The sequence below is a fragment of the Rhagoletis pomonella genome, unplaced genomic scaffold, assembly GCF_013731165.1.
Source record: "Rhagoletis pomonella isolate Grant_MI unplaced genomic scaffold, Rhpom_1.0 Rhpom_scaffold_00001, whole genome shotgun sequence".
In the NCBI taxonomy this organism is placed as follows: domain Eukaryota; kingdom Metazoa; phylum Arthropoda; class Insecta; order Diptera; family Tephritidae; genus Rhagoletis; species Rhagoletis pomonella.
In genome coordinates this window covers 112,296,805-112,316,183 of record NW_023458555.1, presented here as the reverse complement: position 1 = coordinate 112,316,183, position 19,379 = coordinate 112,296,805, and positions in this window count along the sequence as shown.

Genomic DNA, 19,379 nt, shown 5'->3' with positions numbered 1-19,379 from the left:
TTTTTTAAAAACGAAGTAAATTAGTACAAATTGTTAGTAATTTTCATTAGAGTTTGAATAACTCCTTTCACTAAATGGCTTTTAGTAACTTTAACGAGACCTTAACTTATTTTATTTTATTCATTTTACATTACATTACATTACATTACTTTATTTAAGTATCTGCTGTTGTACCATATACGTGGTTCATGTGACAGACATAAACTGTCATATATCATGAACCGCTGCACCGAATTCGGGCACACTTCACATAACCCATCTGCATGTTAGTCCGAATATACTGTTTAAATTTGGTAGAATTCGTGCACTTATTTTTTTATTTAAGATGGGAGGTGCCACGCCCCCTTTTCCGATACCGCATAAATTTCTCCATGAGCATGGAGTTGGTTCATATGTCCTATACCAATTCCCAGTAATCTGCCACAAATATTTCAAGAGATTTAATTTAATTTAATTTATTGTGAATTTTACGCCAATCGGCATTTTACAATTTGTTAAAAATACATAATTAAAGAAAGGAAACACATAAGACACAAATTACCAAAGTCTGATTTTTTCAATAGTGACGGAATTACTAAATAATTAAATATACATTATTGCAAGACAAGTTTTTTGATGTCGGCAAGAAATGAAGAGTTCGAGGCTCCGAAGAAGTTGATGTTCGACGAGTAGTTGTTAACGTTAACCAGGCGATTGATTCTATTTTTTGGGCTGGAGAAGACGTAGTTTTTAGTAGATTTTTCTACGGCTAGAAGCCTCCTCGTTCTTAGTTCTGCCCTTGATCAAATGAAACCAGTCTCAGCTAGAATTTCCGGGGAATCAATTATACCATTAACAACTTTAAAGAAGAAGGTCAGGTCTTGTCTTCTTTTCATCAGATTGGAGACATTGAATCGGCTGTAGATATTATCAACAGTCATAGTGCTTTCGGCATGTGTGAAGTAAAGCATAAATTTACAAAATTTACTTGTATTCTTTCTATGCTGTTAATTTGTTGCTGCGTGTAGGGGGACCATATCACCGACCCGTATTCTAAGATTGGTCTAACAAACGCGGAGAAAAGACGAATAAGTGTGATAAGAGTTATACCAGATGAAAATTTTTGTTAGTATGGGTGGTACCACGCCCCCTTTACCGAATTCGGGGAAACTTAACACAAACCATCTGCATAATAGCCCGACTATGCCGTATAAATTTGGTTGAAATCTTGTACTTATTTTTTATATATACCTTTTCCAATACCGCCCATTTTTCTGCATGTGTATGGAATTATTTGATATACCTCTATACCAATTTCCAGTACTCTACCACAAATATTTCAAGAGATATACAATATAAAAATTTTAGTTAGTATGGGAGGTGCTACACCCCCTTTTACGAAATCGGGCAAACTTCACACAAACCATCTGCATAATAGCCCGACTATGCCGTATAAATTTGGTTGAAATCTTGCACTTATTTTTTATATATAAGATGGGAGGTGCCACGCCCTCTATTCCAATACCGCCCATTTTTCTGCACGTGTATGGAATTATTTGATATACCTCTATACCTATTTCCAGTACTCTACCACAAATATTTCAAGAGATATACAATATAAAAATTTTAGTTAGTATGGGAGGTGCCACACCCCCTTTTACATAAACCATCTGCATGATAGCCTGAATATGCCGTATAAATTTGGTTGAATTCGGTAAAGCCGTTCTCAAGTTATAAGCTCACACCAAAAACGTGTACTTATTTTTATACATAAGATACATATGCCACACCCCCTTTTCCAAATTTGGGCAAACTCCACATAAAATATCTGCATGATGGCCCGAGTATGCTATATAAATTTGGTTGAATTCGGTGAAGCCGTTCTCAAGTTATAAGCTAACTCACTAATTTTTATATATAAAATAGAGGCGCCACGCCCCCTTTTCCGAAATCAAGCAAACTTCGCATAAACAATCTGCATAATAGATCGAATATGCCAGATAAATTTGATTGAATTCGGTGAAGCCGTTCTCAAGTTATATGGTCACACCAAAAACGTTCACTTATTTTTATATTTTAGTTAGTATGGGTTGCACTTATTTTTATATATAAGATTAAAAAAAGTTGTCTATAAGCGTATGAATATAAACTTATTAAAAATTTTCAAAAGAAAGCTTTTTATAAGCACACTAATATAAACCTTTTATAACTGTTCAAAAAAAGCTTTTTATAAACGTTTTTATAATCCTTTATTTAAACGATATTTCATTAATAACTCACACACATATTGTTTAACATCTACCCGCCTTTATTGTAGAACCCTTTATATAACATATGTATTGAGTAACATCGAAATATTCTCTAACAAATGTGATATAGAAACTAAAACAAATGCTAACTCATCTACAGTCGCGAAAATATAAATAGGGAAGAAACATTTTAGCATTATTTGGCCATTTCCCGTTCCTTTATTTAATGTTTATTATTTTTTATGAAAGTGTAGTTCGTTATCTATCAAAAACCATGTAAGTCAAAATTTAAAACTTTGTACAAAAATTAGGAAAATTCGACAAGGCTCCATCAAAATTTTGAGCTTTTTAGTTATATTCTCAGTATTCTGTTTGCACCCCATTCTATTTTAGTATAATAAAGTGTTACGTTGAAGTAGCTAGGACATACCATTGTTTTTTAGCAATTTTTGTTTGTGGAAGGCGTTGCTCATTTTCTCCATACGAAAAAATTGTCCAACATACATTGTATGTACCAAAATGCATCAACAAATAATTGCCAAAAATCAACGGTAAGTCCTACACTGAGGGAATAATGTTTAAAAATTTTCGATTTTTTTTTGGGTTTTGGGTTGACTTGACTGAGGAAAATCGGCTTTTATATGTTTATCGTCCTTATGCGAGTAGGGTTGCAATTGTATTTAACAACCAGAAAAAAAAATGCGATATACTAATAAAATGAGAGTGGTGGACGGTATGAGTGCCGCCAATAAACCAATATAACTAGAATTAGAATTTAGCTTAGATTTTTTGCAAAAATTCCGCTAGTTGAGTGATTCTGTGTTTATCAAAATTGTGAAATATTTCAGTGAAGTTAGTACAATTCTGGAGGACCCAGAATTCCTCCCTGGCTTCATTGAGCAGACTGCAGTCAAGGGTTTGATGAAGATAGTCATCATTTGACCACATCTACAAATATCGTTATTGATGGCCTTAATCTTGTTTAAGTAAGCGGTATCATAAGTGTATCCAGCGAGAATTCTGTTAAGCGTCTTGATTTGCCGTACAGTCAATCTACATTTATTAAACCATGGTTTTTTCAACCCTATCAAATTTACATGTAAATAAGTACCCGGTTTGAGTCTCGTGAACTCACTAAATTCTTGCTGCCAGTCATATTCAATTTTGTTACGTATACTTCTTAACGCCTCTTCCACAGTCAGTTTAACCTCTAATATAATCTCACATCAAATAGCTTCTTTCGCCAACCCGTCCGCTCTCTCTTTCCCTGGTATCCCTTTGTGACTGGGAGTCCATATCAGTCCATATCATACCTCATCAAACCTACCTTCCTGAATAACTTTGTGTATGTCACTCACACAGTAGTTAGATGTTCTTTTTTTGGCTAGAAGTAGACATGCAATAAGGCTGTCTGTAAAGATGACAACCCTATTATATTTACATACCATCTGCAGCAAGCTGGAGTGCTTTTTTATAGCAAATAATTCGGTAAAACTAGAGGACGTTCTAAAATTGATCTGTGTTACAAGAGTAGTTAAATATCCCACACACAGTGGCATTCGTACCTACTCATGCGTTAGTGAAAAATATTTTGAAGTTCCTGGTTACATGTTCATGTAGCAGTTTTGCATATGTACCTCGGATTACCTCAGCCGGTGTATCGGCTTTCTTTCCTTCTAAGGATTTCGTCATAATCACCAGATTTGAGTTTGGGACCAGGTGATCAACCACTTCTAGGGAGTCAAATATGTATCTAAATTCCTCGAAGGTTCTGCTATAACTAGATCTAACATTAGGAAAATTTCACAAAAGGTCTAGAATAGTTTCACCAGTGGAAATAGTGTTAATTAGTTCCTTGGCTGTTAGCCACTTAGCTCTGTAGGCCGGTGGGAGTTCTTTTGCTAGGACATAAATCACTGGTACTGGAGTGGCAGGAGTAACACCAAGGCATCTCCTAAGAAAGTTGTTGATTGTTTTCGCACAATCCGGCGTTGAGGTTCTACAATATTCTATCTTTGACCTGACAACTGCCTTATAATAGTTAAGTGCGACTTTCGGATGTAAGCCTGCTTTGATAGACGTCAGACATTTGAACAAATAGAATTTTTCTTGGAATTTTGGATAGTCTGTGTTCATTAACTGAGAGTGAGGCGCTTATGACCCTTCCCAGTAATTTGAGTGCTTTTACTCCTCAATCCTCTGGTTTTGAAAGTGAATGTCTACAGTATTGCGATTCATTTTATTTAGGTACAGAGCCTTGGTTTTCCTAACATTAAAATACAGGTTAAGTTCATCGCATAGCTCAGCAAAGTGGGTGATTTTGTTTTGAAGGTTAATTTTAGCGTCATCAAAGCATAATTGGGTACTAGAGTCCTCAATAGTATGCAAATTTTTGGTATAAATATTAGGGCTATTCGCGATTTGGTGCATAAGAGCTGACAAATTTATGCAATTGCAGAAATATGCCATGGATTGTGAGCGACCTTTATTAAACTGTAGTGGTAAAGCTTTTGCAAAACAATTTTTGTGCATCAGCTTTGGTTTTGTTTATGAATGCAATGCATAGCATTTTTATGCTATCGATTTTCGGTATTGCAAATTTGCCAAGCCATGACAAATGCAAATGCGTGTATTTTGTTTGTGTATTGCAAATAATTTGCAATACAAATTTGCAATGCAATGATGCTAGGCCATTTGCACCGGATCGCGAATAGCCCTATTAAAAAGACATGGTGAGATGCAGCTTCCTTGTGGAATGCCATTCCTAACTTCTATTTCTTCTCTCCCTAAGCGGAGCTTTCTTAGACCTAGAAAGTTCGCTATCCACTCTTTATAAGTGTCTTCCACACCTACATCCTCCAACAAGGTGATAAGCGTGTTCACATGTACACAATTGTAAGCGTTGCTGATGTCCGTGGAACAAAGTATAACCTTGTATCCTCTGCTTTTAAGAACAGCAGTTTGATGAAGTAACTAATTAATGCAAACTGAAGCAGAACGCTTTTCCCCATGATAAAAACCTTAGAAGGTAAAACCCACAGTATACAGCATAATAAAAATATTTATAAGGTACAATCGCTGAGAGCCAGCTTTGGGAATTTTGACGTTTGCTAGCATTTTTGAAAATTTCTCTCGACGTCATTTCATTTGTTTGTTTTTATTTTCACTCAAACCAAAGAAATGTATTTCTGTCGAAACATTAAAATTTGAATGTACATTCATAGACATGATTAAATAATGAAAGGTTTTGTAAGAAAAACTTTCTCTCGCTCTAATTTTATCAATGACACTCCCACCCTACTCCAAAAGCCAAAAACAGTGATATTTCTTTTCCAAATTTCTTTCAAGGTTCTAGAACATTTTTAAATTTTGAGTAGTGAAATTTTTACTTTTTAAATTTGAAGAAATGTTTGTTCTTCATTCGCTCGCGACAACAAGATAAAATGGGTGGATTACAGAAATTCAATGCAGGCTAAAGGGGCGAAATTCCCTTAAATGCCGAAATGTCTTTGTCGATATTCGGGGAGACCTATTGATTCTGCCAAGGCGCTGTAAAGTAAAGCGCGCAATGGTTCTGGTAATTGAGCCAACGAAGATATTTAGGTATTGACCTACACAACACAATCCTGCAGTGGAATTCTGACAATCGCTATGCTAAATTTCCATCGCTAAAATTCTCTAAATTAACAGCCGCGGGGCCTAAAAGTACGCAATATGGAAAAGTAACAGCAGCAAAGTGTAATAAGGCAAACCTGGCATTATGAGGGGCATGTTGCATGTTGTTAAACACGCCTGCTATTCTTTTGGAGACCTCTAGCGATCAAAATCAGCTATAGCGAATGCTGGAATCCGGCTGCTAGTGTCTCCGAATAAGACTTTGGCGCAATATAATATTAGCAAACCGCGTCCATGAGCCCAATCGTAAAACACGACAGCTCGGTTTTACCATTGGCGCGATATAATTGCACACTTACGGCACTTCTCATTCGACGATGTAGATCACGTTTCCTGTCTCTGTCGTTCAGTAGCTGCGTGTCCTTTTTATTCTTCCTGTTTTTTAATATTCTGACGGCGCCATAATCTCCCCAGATCACTAAAAGTGCAATATCAGAGAATTCGAATTACCCCATTCGAAGCAATCGAGCCATAATCGCGAAAGAATCGTAAGCTCCAAATGTTTTTATTTGGCGTTTTTTAATCAAAACTCCATAATTTTTCCACAAACAAATAGCTTCCTTATATCTATCTAATGTAAATGGTACCGCAAAGAATTTACAAGGCAGACAAACAATAAAAAAATAGCTCTAAGGGGACCATCCATTCTTGAGTTATGCGACGTACGCAACTTTAGTATATTCATAGCAAAATTTGATGTAAATAAGCTGGTGGATTGAATTCTTCCCCTTTTTCTCTTGCTTCCAAAAACCATCCCTGTGGGTGGGAGTGTCAAATTTTAGAAAATAGCTACTTACAAAACCTTTAATAATTGAATCATGATTCATAGATATGTACATACATATGTATGTATGTATATACATACATGTGTAAATAAATAAATGTTAGCAATTGTGTAATGAATTTCTGCCCACAGATTTTGGCATCCATTTAAACAAATTTAACCTTGAAGTCACTGCACTTTTGCTAAGAACTATCTTGGGTCTAGTAGTGTGGCAAAAAATGAGCCTAACGCACTTAGCCACTTGGGAAAATCCGCTGCCTTAACACCATCAACCTCGATTAAGTTTTGCATTCCCACGACAACCGGTTCTACGTACCGGGATGACTCGGGTTTTACCCGACCAAGGGCTGTTGTTTCGGCGATCCAACCCCGTTTAGGTCGGCAAAGTATCTCAGAAGTTGTTCGTCCATAGGGCTAAATTCGCTACGTTTTCTCCTACTCAGGGCTGGCATCGAGTCAAACCCAGGGCCAGAAACCTACACCTGCTGTGTATGCCAGAGACGACTACACCACAACTCCACCTCTGTCAAGTGCAATGCTTGCGAGGGGTGGAGTAACCTCAGAGTCTGCTCAGGACTACGGACACATCGGCAGTGGACCACGTCTTTTGTGGCCCTCTGTTGCTCTAACAGAGCAGCCTCCACGGCTAACCCCAGTCCACCTGAGCAGTCCCACACAAACACCACAGCACAACAACATAACACAATAGACCACACCACAACGGCTACGGACCACAGAACACACAAAACCACACCACCACCCACACGCCGCCGCCAACAACTCCTGGTTCCTCCTACAACCTGCACGGTATGTCAGACCAGGATATTCCGTAATGTGACATCAGTCAAATGCAACACCTGCCTTGGCTGGTGCCACTTCAGGGCATGCTCAGGTCTGCGCACCACGCGAGATTGAACGAGGAACTTCGAGGGCCCGTGCTGCGCTGCTCGGTCGCAGACCTCAACTGCGACGCCTCCCGCCACCACCACAGGGCGGCAACCACCTCAGCAGCGCCCACAGCCAACTGCGGCACGACCACACACATCCCTCACACCCCGCATCACCACACATCTCCCGAACCACATGAAGCTCTTTCAATTTAACTGTAACGGGCTACAGAGCAAGATTGAAGGTGGTGAAAAAATCCCGAATTTGCTTTATTCTATGTAAGGAGGATACATGTATTTTGCTTAAACTGTTAAATTTTGGAGTTCACGAGTTTTTATTAAAAATTTTCGGCTGCGGCGTTTCTTTTACATAAAAATCGAGACATCGATAAATAATGACAATTTTGAATAACAAGTAAATTTAGCAAAAAAAAAACCGACTTCAACTCTCATATAAATATATATATATATATATATATCTCATGATCCGCTGATCGGATCTTAACTAGATTAGTATGGGACCACCTCTGAGACACTACCTTTCCGATGCAAAAAGAATTATCGGTTGACGTGGTCCAAAGTTATGCGGTAACATACATAAAAAAAAAAAAAAATATTCCGACGAACTGATAACCTCCTCCTTTTTTGGAAGTCGGTTAAAAAATCGCGCGATTTTTTATTAAAAATTTTTGCCTGCGCCGCTTTTTTTTTATAAAAATCAATACTCCGATGAATAATCAAAATTTTTTATAAAAATTGCTCGACCTTTTATTAAAAATTTTCGCCTGCGGCGCTTTTTTATAAAAATTAACACTTTGATAAATAATCAAAATTTTTAAAAAAAATCGCGCGATTTTTTATTGCAAAGTTTAGCCTGCTGCGCCTGCAGCGCTTTTTTTACTTAAACAGTATCTCAATATAAAATGAAAATTTTCAATAAAAAACCTGAGACTTTTTTTTACTATTTTAATCATCTGACAGCACCAACATCTGTGTTCATATCCAGGACTTGCATGTAATCAATGAAATTTGTATGGTGAATTGTGCAACTTTAACAGTTAATAACTTTTTAATTAGAATCCTCCGCGGTCCTAAAAATGGTCCTCTACCCTAATTTTTTTCAAATTTGGACCGAATTAAAGAAAATTTTCCCAATTTTAGATATTTTAACCAAAGTCGGAGCCTTTGGTATAATTTAGGTTAGTATTAAATTTTGGCGAAATCTCCCATGTAGTAATTAACAATATTTTTGCTTATTATTTTTTGACGAATTTTGCTGTTCAAATTTACATTACAAATATATCAACAAACATTTGTGGGTACTTTTGCACCAGTCGTTGCCTATGGGTCAATGACAAAAAAATCCTATACATGCACGATATCTCATGTATTAATTTTCAAATAAGCATATTGTCAATGGCTGGTTTACTGTATACTGTGGTAAAACCATCCTCTCAATTCGTCGGCCATGATTTTTTTCTGACGTTTGCAAACATTTTAAAATCATATAAAATTGAAAATAAAAAAATGAGATTGTTCACAATTTTTGTTGTTTGAGATTAAAAATGAGAATGTGTGTGTGAGCTTGAGTTCGAATTATATTGCTGGCAAACGTCAGACTGTCTCTCAGTGATTTTACCTTGTAATGTTTTTATTATGTTTTTCCCCATAAGCAAATGAGGGCCGGGGTAGTATTTCATTGTTTTCAAGAAAATCAGTTAATCTTTTCTTTAGGCATAAGTTGATACATTTCAATAACACAGAAATGAGCGCTATTGGCCTGAAATTGTTTAAGTCATTGAGGTCGCAGTCCCTTTTAGGTATTGGAACTATTCTAATAGTCCTCCACCTGTCTGGGATCTGATTTGAAAGAAACAAGTTGTTGAGTACGGCTCGAACGTTATTCAAAGAGAAATCATTCAGTGCTTTAAGCATCTTGTAAGTAATTCCATCTACCCCTCCTGCTGAGTGATTGCTTTTGCTATGTATGGTACTATAGAGTTCTTCAAAAGAGATTTCTAAGTCACTGTCTTGGACAATTTCTTTGTTGATGGGCACTATTTCCCCATGCGAGGGTACTTGGTTTTCAAGGATCTCTAAATAGGCTCTGTCGTTTTCATTCGAGCACATAGTCAAGCTGGATTGTTTGTAGTCACCACGCATGGCCCTCACAAACCTCCACGCCCCCCTAGTGGATGGTTCCTCATTGAGCTGTTGTTGTTGTTGTTGTTGTAGCGGCTACTAAGCCCCGTTCGGGGCGGTTTATCCATCAACGTTGTCGTCTATTTCAGCTAGGGGGAGGCCCAGGAAGTTTGCGACTTCCAAAGGGGCTGTCCATAGGGACAGGGGCGTTAGCTGAGTGGGGTTCACAGGGCATGTGAAGAGGTGCCGGGAGTCATGTGGCGACTCTCCACATGCCGGGCGTTGGTTGGGCACATCCTCGTTGATTCTGCTCAAGTAGCTGTTGAGCCTGCTGCAATAGCCAGAGCGAAGTTGGGCTATTGTAGTGCGGTCTCCCGAGGCGGACAAAGTTCTGTCCCGTCCACGTCCGGTGGTTGTGTGCCTAGAACGGCATTCACTGGGCGGGAGTCTACATATCTTGAGACTGATTCCCTGTGATTGCCGTTCAGGGCCTGTCAGTAGGTTGACGGGTCCAGAGGTTGTTTGATATACCTCTGGACTTCGTCTGTCAGTTCGTAAAGATGCCTCCTGACGTGCCGTGGCGAGGGCTCTTCCGCGAGCAGTTGCCCGCTGGGATGGCCACGTCTGTGGCTCCCAGCAAGGAACTGCTTGCAGAGCATTATGTTATGCTCCTTTACTGGGAGCATCTGGGCCTCGTCATGAGGGTGGTGTTGAGGCGTCATCAGGAGGCATCCTGTCGCAGTTCGTAATGCCGTGTTTTGGCAGCTCTGTAGCTTCATCCACTGCGTCCTGCTAGTCCCCGGCGGCCATACGGGCGCTGCGTAGTTTAGAACCAGCCGGCCCATTGCCTTGTATGTTGCCAACAACGTTTCTTTATCTTTGCCCCAAGTGCTGCCGGCCAGCGACTTGAGGACATTGTTGCGGCTCTGTACTTTGTTGACGATTGCGGTTGTATGTGCCGAGGATTTTCGGGTTATTCACCGTCGGTATTGTTACGCCATCGACGTGAATACCCAGTGGCAGTCTGATTTCGCAGGGGATAGGGCAAGGCTCCTTGCAGTGAAGAAGCGAGAAAGTTCGGAGAGGTAACCGTTTACTTTCGAGCACAAGTCATCAATTCCATTCCCAGACGCCATGATCGAACAATCGTCAGCATACGAGACTATATTAACACCCTCTGGTGGCTGAGGAAGCTTTGATATGTAATAATTAAATAGTAGCGGGGACAGGACACCACTCGGTGGTACCCCCTGTTTAATTTTACGTGGCTTGCTAGTTTTGTCTGAAAATTACTGACGAGTGTCGACCACTCAGGTAATTTGCCGACCACCGTTGATGCTTCGCTGGAGTCAGGTCGTTCGTAAAGTACGGGAGCAGCAGGGCCTCGAGTGTCTTCGCTACCGGGGAAAGGAGAGTTATCGGGCGATAGACTCTCCTTTGTTGGCTGGTTTCCCCGGTTTGAGCAGTGGGACCACTCTCCCCATTTTCCAGATGTCTGGAATGACGAAAGTGGCCATAGACAGGTTGAGGACCTCCGTTAGGTACGCTACTCCCGCAGGACCCAAATTTTTCAGCATCAACATGCAAATTCCGTCGGGTCCAATGGCTTTGGAGGCTTTAGCCTTCCCGATGGCTACCCTTAAGTCACCGCTGGTGAAAACAAGACGCGCACTAGGTTTTGGCGCTTTGTGCAGCCTTCTGGTCACTCGACGTTTGGCTTTATCCACCGGAGGATGCAGAATGAACTGCCGGCTAAAATAGCTCACGCATCTCTCCGGGTCCGACGAAGCGTGGTCACTAAAGTCTATCTCGCCTCTGTCGTCGCGCTTCGTCGGGTTGGACATCGACCTCACGGTTGACCAAAGCTTGCTCACACCAGAGGCGAAGTTGCAGGTCTTCAGATGCTCTTCCCATTTCTTCCGCTTATGTACGTTCACGAGTTGTCGAATCTCCGAATTGAGATCCCTAATACGGGGATTTCCGGGATCGGCTTGACGAAGGTTGTCGCGCACATCAGCTAGAACAGCTGCTTCGGCAGGAAAATTCGGACGTGGATCCTTAATACATCCTGCTGGGATGAAGCGAGCTGCAGCAGCGGTGACAACCCTGCGGAACTTACGTTCAACTACATGAACGTCGGTTGGTATGGGTAGTGCAGTGAAGGCGCCCTCAGTAACATCCGTGAAGCCTTTCCAGTCAGCTTTGGAAAAGTTGACATAAGTTCGGTGATCCACGGAAGCAAAGTCGGCAGGTTTATCAATCGAGATGACTATGGGCAGATGGTCTGATGCTAGAGTCAGCATAGGTCGCCATGATGCGCTGTTTATCAGACCAGCGCTGACAATTGTTAGATCTGGCGAGCTGCAGCAGCTGCCCATAATCCTAGTGGGTGCGTCGTCGTTCATTGTTGTTGGGTAGCTCGTTTCCAATGGGATGGTGACAAGAAAGTGGCAGACTTACGTTTTGATGATTTTGGGATAATCGGCGAATGGTAGTCCAATTGCTGTCAAATGAATAGACCAGGTTTTGCATTCACAACTTCTTTATTTTCCCTGCACAATTTGGTTCGGGATTCGCCGGAAGAAATGTGACGGAACCCTTTGCCTTTGACTGAACCAGATACAAGATAAAAAAAAACTGCAAACGAATAGCACGATTAAATTCTGTTACCGCCTCGAACACTTTGCACACTTACGGCTTTTTACTGATAGCCTTTTTCCTTATGTTTGGGCTCGGTCGATTCCCCTTTATTAGATATGGGTGAATATCGACTAACTGAATGTCGCCAGCTTTTAACCCAGTTTAATTATTTGGTTAGCATTACTTCCGTTCTTGCGAGGGCTGATGCGTGTGGTTCGCTCCGTGTCCAATTCGGGAAAGGAAGAATATTTCCCTAGCCTCGTGGTATGTGACCACCGATTCTTTTATCGTGTGTAAGTGTGGGCGTTTCCATATTGTCACTGTCAATTCGTGCCTATGCCGATATGATGGTTCGTGTCTTGGATAACATTGTGTTCTTATGTCTAGTGTTCTTATGTCTATTATTTGGCCACTAAAAATAATAGATCATTATCCCCCTCCCTTCTTCAGCGACACGTTAACAAAAAATGTGGAGCGTTTAGCAGGGAGATGAGAATGGTGTTTCGCATGCGATTCACGAGCTGTGGTTCGATGGTCGTTAGACCCCTTACATCGAAATCGCTTTATATGATCTTCATCAACCCTACCCTGACTCGTTCAGTTCGCCTCTGAGCGCATATGTAGGTACACATGTTCAGTCTTTGCTAGTTTCAGTACTGATTAAATAAGCTAAGGTAGATGAAAGGGCATTGGTAAATGGTTTGGTTATGAATCTTTTTTTGGTTTTGCTTTGGTCGATTACTAGCAATGTACCGAGAACATAATATAACAAAACTATGGATATAACAAAACTAAACTTAATTATTTCATTCATTTGTTCATTTCACTTACAAACTTAATTATCATTTCAATATATCAAACTTTTTTTTTTTTGTTTTTGTTGTTCTTATGGGCTTGTTGGCACCTATCGCCGAGCCCGACCGACGAATTCCTTCTCAGGACTCGACGACAGATTGGGTTGGCGTAAAGCATCTCGGCGACGAGCCATAGACGGGCTTCCCGGAACTACAACTGGTGCTGTCGGGATGGGTTCGGTCGATGTATAGAGTAGACTGCGCCGGGGCAGACCGATGCTGCGGATGAATCGTACCGGGCTTGAGGTGGTTGGTTGAACAGTGGTTCGTGGTTGAGTTGGTATTGAGGATGAGGACAGCGTAGACGGCCCCATGTTGGAGTTCGAATGCTCCGGCCACCATGGTGCAATTGTTGTTGGTACGATCTCAGCAGGTTCCTCGCATGCATGCCCACTTGGGTCAAGAGCGTCAATAGAGTTGGGTCGCCCGTGGCCATTGGTGTGTTGGGTTCGGTCTCGGATACCGGAGTTGCACCCGCCCCCTGCTTTGCTTCGGTTGGTACGGCTACTGTCTTCGTGTTTCCACGGACTTCCACCTTTGGTGGGGTGACCAGGTTATTCCGTAACGCACGAAGGGATAAACGGTCCTCGCACCGTACCGTGCTACCCGTTTTATGGTAGCATACCAGTCGAAATGCGATGTCCCGGTCGATACCATTGTACACCCGTAAATTTGCTCGTAGTGAAATGGGTAGTATGGTATACGGAAACCGACAGTAAAAGCGGTGTTGTCCAGCATGTTGCGTGGTACGCCTTCGGCCAGTGACGTTCTGAAGTCGCTGAAACCGATTTGGTCGGAAGCACTGACACGTAGATACCCGATTGCGGCACGGTGTGTCGGCTCGTCATGCCAATGGGCAAACAGAACGCGAATTTCACTGGCAGTCGTTTGTGCCTCGAATGGGGGTGCATATACATCGAGGATCGAGGACTTCCCTACAACATGCAACCGACAAAAACCGTTTCGGCTGCCGACAAGTACGGACCAGCTGAGCCCTTGGGAATCACGGCCAATGGGGGTTGTTGCGCTTTAGGGTCGACCTCGAGCGCGAATATCGGCAGCGCATCGTTGTGGTCCCACTTGATGGTTAGGCGCATAAGGTGCTGTACTTGTTGGCCCACCTTCACATACGACGGGAGTACCATGGTTCTAAAATTGAAATTGAGAGTGAATTTGAAGAGGACTGTGAATCGTAAACGGGTGTGGATTTTTATTGCTACCCAGTACACACACCCAACCCCGTTACTACGTGTACCGCTTACCTTGTCCACTTGGAAGTATTAAGCGTGCGTAAAAGTTCGGGTGACCGCGGCAATCCAATAAGTAAAAGTGGCGTCGGTTTTTGCAAATTTCCCTGACGATGTCCCTTTCTGATTGACTAGCGCAACGGCAAAGTTATCGATACGCGATTTACCCGACTGTGGCGGATCGATTGCGCTAGGGATGTGTTTCGAATCTAAGGGAATATCCCATTGGTTTTTTTTTTACTAGAAGCCGGGTACCTTGTAATAATGCAAAATCTATCAAGTATGGAGGGCCACCATATATTCATTGAATTTCTTGAGAAGGCGAAGGTACTGACTAAGTTAACGTGTTGTGATTAAATCGGCGGAATAATTGCCAAGCACTCGGTGTTTAGCATCGATCAGTTCATATGAATTCGAACCAAGTTTCCGTGAAACATAGGCTCTAATTTTTGGTGGGGCTAGTTTTTGTGCATAGCCCTCTCCGGCCACAGACTGTTTAGGATTGGGAATGTACACTTCCGAGCCAATCTCGAAATGGCGTTCTCTTTTGCGGGTCAATGCTCGTTGTGCGGTTTTGTTGATATAGTTCGAACTGTTTGTCTCGAATTTCATCAGCCGGAACTTTACGTTGTTCCACATCCTGGGTATGGTATGGATTTCCATCCAATAATAATTTATATTCGTTTCCATCTTTCACATATTCACGACCGGTGTGCAGAAAATATGGCGTGTAGCCCGTGGCTGAATGCACTGAAGTGTTAATATCATGAATAACACGAAAAGATGGTTTTCCCAGGAGGAGTGTTCAAGAAGCTCAGCCATGTGAGCACGTAATCCAAGTTTTATGCTTTTGTTTGTCGCCTCCACCTGATTGGCTTGAGGATGGTACAAAGGGGTTTTCATGTGTTTGATATTATAATCGGCGCAAAGCTTTGCGAAAGTTTGACTGATGAATTGAGTACCATTATCTGATATAATGAGTTCGGGGCAGCCATTCACAGTGAATATATGTCGAAGAGAATTGACTACGGATATAGCGTTTGCACTTTTCATGGGCTGCGCCCAGACATATCGCGAGTAGCAGTCGATGGCTACGAAGATCCATTGGTTACGATTTTTTAGACATGGGCAGCTTACCGACGAAGTCAATCGATAATTGACGACCCGGTCGTTTTGGTTCTCTATATTCGCCGTGAGGTGTTTTGATGCTCTCATTACTTGGTTTAATGCGGTGGCATAGTTCACATTGCCGAACGTACTGGTAAACGGACTCATACATGTTTGGCCAGTAATAGCGTTGTGAGATACGTCTGTAAGTTTTCCAAACACCCTGATGCGAATGTTGGTTGTGGTTTTCATCGAGAACTTTGGCTCTCTCGGAAGATGGTACACAAAGGTCCACAGTATTTCCGCACTTTGATTGGAAAATTTCAGTCGATGATATAGAAGGTTGTTTTCGATTTTGTATCTATCTAATGGTTGTTTTGAGGCCATGGCATGCATTTTGTTGTACCATTTATCGCCAGTATTTGGGTCAATGTTAATCACGGACGTGATTGGGGAAAGATTCACGTGAAAATCATTCGGAAGGTCAATAGGGTTTCTGCGAACGATGTTGAGAAGAGCAAAAGAACGAGATAAGGCGTCAGGAAGTTCCAAATGTTTTCCTGGTTTATGAATAATTTTGAGTTCGTATGGTGATAATCGGATCGCCCAACGACATAAGCGACCAGTTGGATCTTTGAGAGTTTGTAGCCAGCGTAACGCTGCATGATCCGTTACCACAACCAATTCACGACCCTCAAAATATGGACGAAACTTTTCGACCGCTAAGAGAACGGCTAGGCATTCCCGTTCGGATGCTGTGTAATTTTGTTCGGCTTTCGAGAATTTCTTTGAAAAATACTGAACCACCCGTTCATTCCCATCATGTTCTTGTACTAGAACAGCTCCCGCCGCGATCAGCGAGGCATCGGTATAAACCTTGAATGGTTTTGAATAATCTGCCATAGTCAGAACGGGAGTAGTAGTTAAACACTCTTTGAGTTTGAGAAAGGCTTGTTCAGCAGCGGTATTCCATTCAATGGGTCCTTTTCGGTTTCCTTTATACAATTCACAAAGGGGAGCTGTGATCTCCGAGAAATTTGGAATAAATTTACGGTACCAGCCTGCTGCACCAACAAACCGTCTGACTTCTTTTGCCGTTTTGGGCCGTGCGAATTCAACAATAGCTCGAATACGAGATGGATTCGCAGATAGACCCTCTTGAGACAAAACGTAACCCAGGAATTCCAATCGTTTACAACAAAAATTCGATTTGGATGTTGAGATGGTTAAGCCGGCCCCAGCCAAACGTTTTGCAACAATAGCCAATATCTTAACGTGTTCTTCAAACGTCGAAGTGCAAATTATGAAATCATCCACGTATGCGAATGCATGTGGAACCAAATCCCGGAAAATTTTATCAATGAGAATGGCTAATGTGGCGGGTGAATTTCTTGGGGTTTTTCTTAGGGAAACCTGTCTGACAAACAGCTCCCAGTGCCAACCGGATAATCCTGGGATCCGACAGTGAGGGCTCAGATGAGACCTTCCAATGAACGATCAGAGGACTGGCCAGTCTGTTGCTTAGGGTGATGTCAAGAACTTGCTCTCTGACCCTTGTAATGAACGTTGGTTCATTACCGACATTGTGAATGCTCAGGTCTTCGCTTATAATATATTCTAAAAGGCACTCACCCCTGCGGTTTGTGTCCGAGCTGCCCCACTCCATGTTGTGGGCGTTTGCATCGCAGCCTAGAATGGCAGGAAGTCGTCTCCTGCGGCAGAATTCTAGAAGCTGCTGTACCTCAAGGGGCGGCGCGTTGGCGATTTCCCCCTGAAAATAGGCTGCAACTAAGATCACCTCCATCTCCTTGCCATCAACTTTCAAGGTAGTCTGGACCGCTCCCAGATCCTGTGTAAGAAACTCTGTAATGCAGAAATAATTAATATTATTCATCAGCACTACACACCCTCTGGGCCTCCGCAGGAGAGGTCCCAAATTATCTTATTGTTATTGTGGTTTAGGCCCCTCACCTATCCCGTATAGGTCCACGGTTCCTGTATTAGCAGTATACCCAGGTCCTCCGCGGCAAACCTACTCGCAATGACCGCCGAGGCGGCCACCGCGTGATGCAGATTGACCTGGGCTACCTCTACTGCTAGTGACTTCATAATTGGGGCTCGTCGTCGATATCCGATAGCCGTGCGTCGCCCTCGCTTCTTCTATCGAGCTCGAGCCTGCCAATATCCGCTAGGAGCTCCTGTGTGGTGCGCACGTAGTCGAGGGTCTTTGGCCCGAACTCACCGGAGCTGGTGCCTATGCCGGTTCTGTTTGCTGGTTGGCTGTTACCTGTGCCGGTTCTGTCAGCAGGTTGGCTGGTGGGGCCGTGGTCGACTCGGTCGCTGGGGCCGCAGTGGAGTCAGTTGCCGTGTCAACACACATGTCTTGCGACTCTGACTCCTTTCTGCCTGTCGTATTTTGCCGCCACGGCCTCATCGAGTCGTAGCTGTACCGGAAGTTTATATGAAATCCGGCCCTCTATGCTAACATACGACGCCTCGTCGATGCCCAGGTTGAGCCTGAGTCCGTTGTCTTCAGCGTCGCACGACACCACCTTTCACGCAGCCGTGTTCTGGGCACGAATGAGCCCCAGCACATACTCAGACGATTTCTCGGCGCATATAGGGAAGAACACCGAGATAGTGTGCTCCGGCGGGATGTCCCCCCCTTTTGGTGCATAGCCCGGGTCCCTTCCGCCCCTCAATAGCCGGTGCCTTTTCTGCCAGCCAGGATGCAGTCCGCTCATCCTTGCAGTCCACAAGGAGCATGCCTGACCTGAAGAACACCCCACAGAACACCAGAGGGTGCCTCCACCCTTTTAGGACCTCATCCATGATCGCATCCTGGAGTCTGGTTAGGTCCTCAGGGCATAGGGCAGCTGCAGGGTAATCACAGGGAAGCACAGCCACCCGGATGCCTTTAAGAGCATCAGAATAGCTGGGCTACTGAGAGGTTCCTTCCTGAGGCTGACCCTGGCCCGCAGACCCATCCAGGCCCCCAGACTCTGTCTGAGGGGGTGTAGGCCCCCGCTGCCGATTGGGGGACGGTGGCTCCGGTGGTGTAACCTGTTTTAGCAGCATAAAAGTTCCCCAAAGGGTTTTTGGGGAGTGTTGCTGGAGTGACAGTCCTTGGCCAGATATGAATCTGGGTTGTTCCGGTTACGTAGACCCGACTGCCGTGGGGACGTGGTGTAACCTGTAAGCTGGTTCGCTTAGCTGGACCTGTGGAAGTTACTGTTAAGGTACCTTTGGGTTCCCCGCTTCTCCGCCAATGGGCGGGCGCGGGTCTCTACTGCTGTTGCCCGCTTCTCAGCTTTTCAGAAGGCACGGGTCTCTGTTGCTGTTGCCCGCTTCTCTGCTTTTCAGCAGGCGCGCGTAGTTCTCCTGTGTTGCCTCAGTGCTTGCGCTTTTCGCGCTCACGTTCCTCTCGCTCCACCTCTTGCCGTACTTCCGCCATGGTGCGGGCTTCTTTCGCAGATTTCCCCTGCTGAAAGTACCGAAGATACCTCTTGACTCCCGACACCCCAAGACCAGCTCGGTGGTGGTCATCAAGGGCTCTCGGTTGACCGGAGGGGGGTAGTGGAGGAGGTCTGCACCTGCGACTACGTTTCTTATTCTCCTGTTCCTGCCACCTTGACTCGTGCGATGCTGTGGAGGTCCGACTGGGAGACCTACGGTGCCTACTGCTGGACCGGTGCCTGGACCGGCATCGACTCTCGGAGCGGTCCCGACTCCCGGAGCGACGCCGACCTTTAATCCGATGCCTGCTTGCAGAGCGATACCTGTTCTTCGGGAGTGCTTCTGCTCCCTTGAGGCCT